The sequence below is a fragment of the Echinops telfairi genome, unplaced genomic scaffold (genome assembly GCF_000313985.2).
Source record: "Echinops telfairi isolate 266 unplaced genomic scaffold, ASM31398v2 ScPeMD7_7420;HRSCAF=8458, whole genome shotgun sequence".
NCBI lineage: Eukaryota > Metazoa > Chordata > Mammalia > Afrosoricida > Tenrecidae > Echinops > Echinops telfairi.
Window position 1 is genome coordinate 7,158,117 of NW_022111320.1, and position 3,988 is coordinate 7,162,104.

The window sequence follows — 3,988 nt, forward strand, 5'->3', positions numbered from 1 at the left end:
TTTTTTAAGGGAAAAGACAAGATAAGGAAGAATATATACTAATTCCAAAGAGATTGTCATAATAGTAAGAGTAGGCCATGCGGCAAGGAGGGCACTTTCTAAAATTCAATGAAAAATTCCATTATCTTTCCATGCCATTTTCCCATGAGCTCCCTTCTATATATTGGAAGCAGCCACTCTTTTGAAGAAACTCCCTTTCAATCGATTCACTGCTCATAGCAGACCCATCAAGAAGTTGATTACATTGAATCAAATCTCTTCATAGGACATAACTACATCATAACAGCCAAATCACTGAGAATTATAGCGAAGGCAAGTTGACACACGGCCTTAACGATCACCGACTTCTCTTGTGATTCAATCTTTTCTACCACAAAATAGCAATCTCAGTGAGCTACACAACGCAGAAAATGGTGAAAACAGCTTACAAATATGCTCAATCCTTCATTAAGCTAAATTATGTTAGAAACTAGTTTATATTTTTTCAAACTAGTTTATTTCACATAATTCTTCTTCATAATTCTCCCTGAAATTTGAATTAACTAATAAGAATGAGCTTGGCTTTTAAAACATTTCAAAGATTTGCTCATCTTATTCATCCACCCTCCCCACCCCTTTTGGCCAGGGTCCACAGTGGGGTGGGGGTAGGGGGGAACTGCTTGCTAACAAAATGGAAGGAAAGAAAAGTAGTGTTTCATAGTGAAAGATATGGTTAAATTAATGATGGAAGTAGAAGGTGCAAGGTAAGGAGCTGGTCCAAAGTTCATTTAACATTACATGGTGCAGATAAGATTATTTCCTAGAGACATTGGACTCCTGTAGACTTATGCCTAGATTTTCATTTTAGTATCACATTGCCTTCAAAGCTTTTCTCCTACCATACCACAACCTTCCATTCAAGGACATTAGACCTTGCCACTACACGAAGACCCCCTCCCTTCATGTCAGCTTTACCTCTGCAGCACATTTTACATTTCATAAATTTTTATGCCTCTTTTGCCCTAGACCTTCCTTTCCATGCATATTACTTGGCAGAACTTCAGTTAAGAATATGTGGAAAGGCCTAAAAGTGTCGTCATTTTAGATGGATGGGAGAGAAAGTGCACCCTTCCCGAGTTAAACCTTTTGTTCCAGGATGATCGGCCTGGCAATAAATCTGCCCATCTCCTTGAGAAGGGACCTTGAATCAGCAATTGAAGGTCATGGGATTGTCTTAGGCATTTGGCTCTGTGCACACATCATTTTGACAGGTGTGAATAACTTCATGTGGGCTGCACAACAAGGCAAATTTATCACTTGAGTAAGTCAAACAAGGCTTGCCTGTATAAATATGTGGCATGAAGCCAGAGCAGTTAGTCCAATGCGGTAGACTCTTTTTTTTTAGTTTTTCATGTCTTTTGCGGTAGACTCTTAAAAACCTCTCAAAAAAACCACAAACCAAAGAACAAAGCCAAAGTCACTGACTGCTGTGGAGTCCATGGAAGGGCTTACACTTGAGGATCCTTCAAGGAGGGCCTTGCCAGAGTTCATCAGAGCAAGTAAGGATCACATCACATTATCCCATTCAGAGACTCTGCTGCCTCCGTCAGTCCTACCACTGTTCCCTGGGAGCCCTGGTGGCCTTATGGCTATTCCAGTTGGGCTGCTAACTGCAAGATCAGCAGTTTGAAAATACTAGCAACTCCGAGGAGAACGGCGGGGCTTTCTACTCCTGTACAGAGTTACAGTCTTGGAAACTCACAAGGTCAGTCCTACCCTCTCCTCTAGGGTCGCTATGAGTCGACATGCACTGGATGGCAGCGAGTTTGGTTTGGAAAGCCACCCCTTGGTGGCATAATACAGGTAAGCCCTCAAACTGAATATGGGTGGTTAGAACTATACCCAGGGACGCTAGAAGACAGGTCTGGTGGTTCGCTTCCTCCAATTCACAGACCTGATCAAAGCCACAATACAAGTCCCTAAATAAGGGGATTCTGGGCTCTCTACTCCGTAAACAGTTACCATCTGGGAAACCCCAGGAGTCGCTATGAGTCAGCACTGATTCGGTGGTAGGGAGAAATTGAAACAGCACATCTTGCCGTGGCACCCTATCATTCCAAAGTGTGTTGACAGGATGGACCAGTCCAAAGGAGATCAAACCCACTGCCTTTGAGTCGATTCCAAGTCACTATACCCAGGGCACCCTAGAAGACAGGACTGGGGGTTCGCATTGTTGCTTTTATCCAGAAACATTTGAATCAGGGTGAACTGCTAGAAGTTACACTTGACTGTTTAATCTTAGTTTAGCTAAATGAGTCTTTTTCTGCTGAAACGCTTCCTCATCTGGATCACACTGCTGAAGCGAGAGAGGTGGTTTGGATCAGGAGCCAGACCCAAACCTTGACTTTAACACCTGCTCGCTTTGTGATCTCCGTGTAAGTCCCACTGACCTAGCTTTCCTCATGTGTAACGTGGGACCGAACTCCGTCTCCTGGATTTGTTGTAGCATCTAAACTCATTGATGTTTGCCATCTTGCCTAGAGCAGTGCTTGATCCATATCAATTGAACTCAAATCTGACAGATTTAACCTTTTGGACTTTAGCATGTGCAGAAATTCTTCATGTAGTTTTTACTGCCACAGAGAGATTTTATTGTAAAACCTCTCAATTTTCACTGATAAACTAATTGCCAGGATGCTAGAAGATGGTATTGTTGTGCCTTCGGTAGGAGGGAAAACACGCAGTTAAAAGCATTTCCTTGTATGTGGAATTAGGCTGGTGACTGACTACATATCAAGCCATTCACAAGTAAATAACATATTCTGGGCTGCAACTTAGCCTGCTGGAAGCTTTCAGAGAAAATTAATGAGTATATCAAAGATTTGGTTGAACTCAAGTGAATTTTCACTGAGTGGTTGGCTGTTCACTGTGTTGGGTGGACTGTAGGCTATTGGAGAAGGGTCAGAGCTGACAGGGTGGTCGATGGGCCAGGAAACAGGGAGCCTGCACAATGCCAGGGAGGAAAAGCATGCTGCCTGGAGATTCAGATCTTAATTGGCTTTGTGATGCACTTCCAAACCCTATTCAGGAGCTAATTCTGAAATTTTAAGAAATACTCAAAGAGTAGTGTCATGACCATTTGAGGTTTTCTGTCTTACTTTCATAAATATTAATTGAAGCCTGACTGCTGTCTGAAAATCATGTAGTAAATATTTACCCCAAACAGCCGCCTATTAGACTTCTTAACTTAATGCCTCCAACTGTTAATTTTGGCAATGAATGTGCAAATTTCTAAGCTTGCTTAGGGATTAGAAATTTGGAAAGGGCAAAGGTTTGGGAGTAGGAAGGAGTTGTTTAAAAATTAATGAGGAAGGGATTAGAAAATAGGATGCAGCGGCTCAGCTCTCTCTTCATTTCTACTTATGCCCCGTTGCCTTTGTTTGCCTGTATGATTTAGGCTCTGCTGATGAGATGTACCTGCCCTGAACTTCTGTGCTAATGATGCAAGAAAGCAGGCACTGCAGGAAGCTGGAGGGTGGCCGCATAGTCCAGATCCAGGGGAGCAGTCTGATGTCTATGGGGCCAGGTTCAGCGTGTCCCTTGTCATCGTGCTGGCTGTCTGCCTGAGGGGGTTCTGCTATGTGGTTTTGGGTGGCGTAACTGATCCTCCAACCTTCTGTAGCTGATCCTCCAACCTTCCCCCATGTCTTAGGGCGATTTCTCTAGAGCAGTGGCTCTCAACTTGTGGGTCACGACCCCTTTGGATGTCAAATGACCCTTTCACAGGGGTCCCCCAATTCATAACACTAGCAAAATGACAGTTATGAAGTAGCAATAAAAATAATTTTATGGTTGGGGGTGACCACCACATGAGGAACTGTATTAAAGGGTCATGGCCTTAGGAGGGTTGAGAACCACAGCTCTAGAGGAACAAACCCCACTGCCTTCAGGTTGACTCTTTGTAAGTTGACTCATTACAACCCTGTAGAGAGGAAGAGAATTTTCCCCT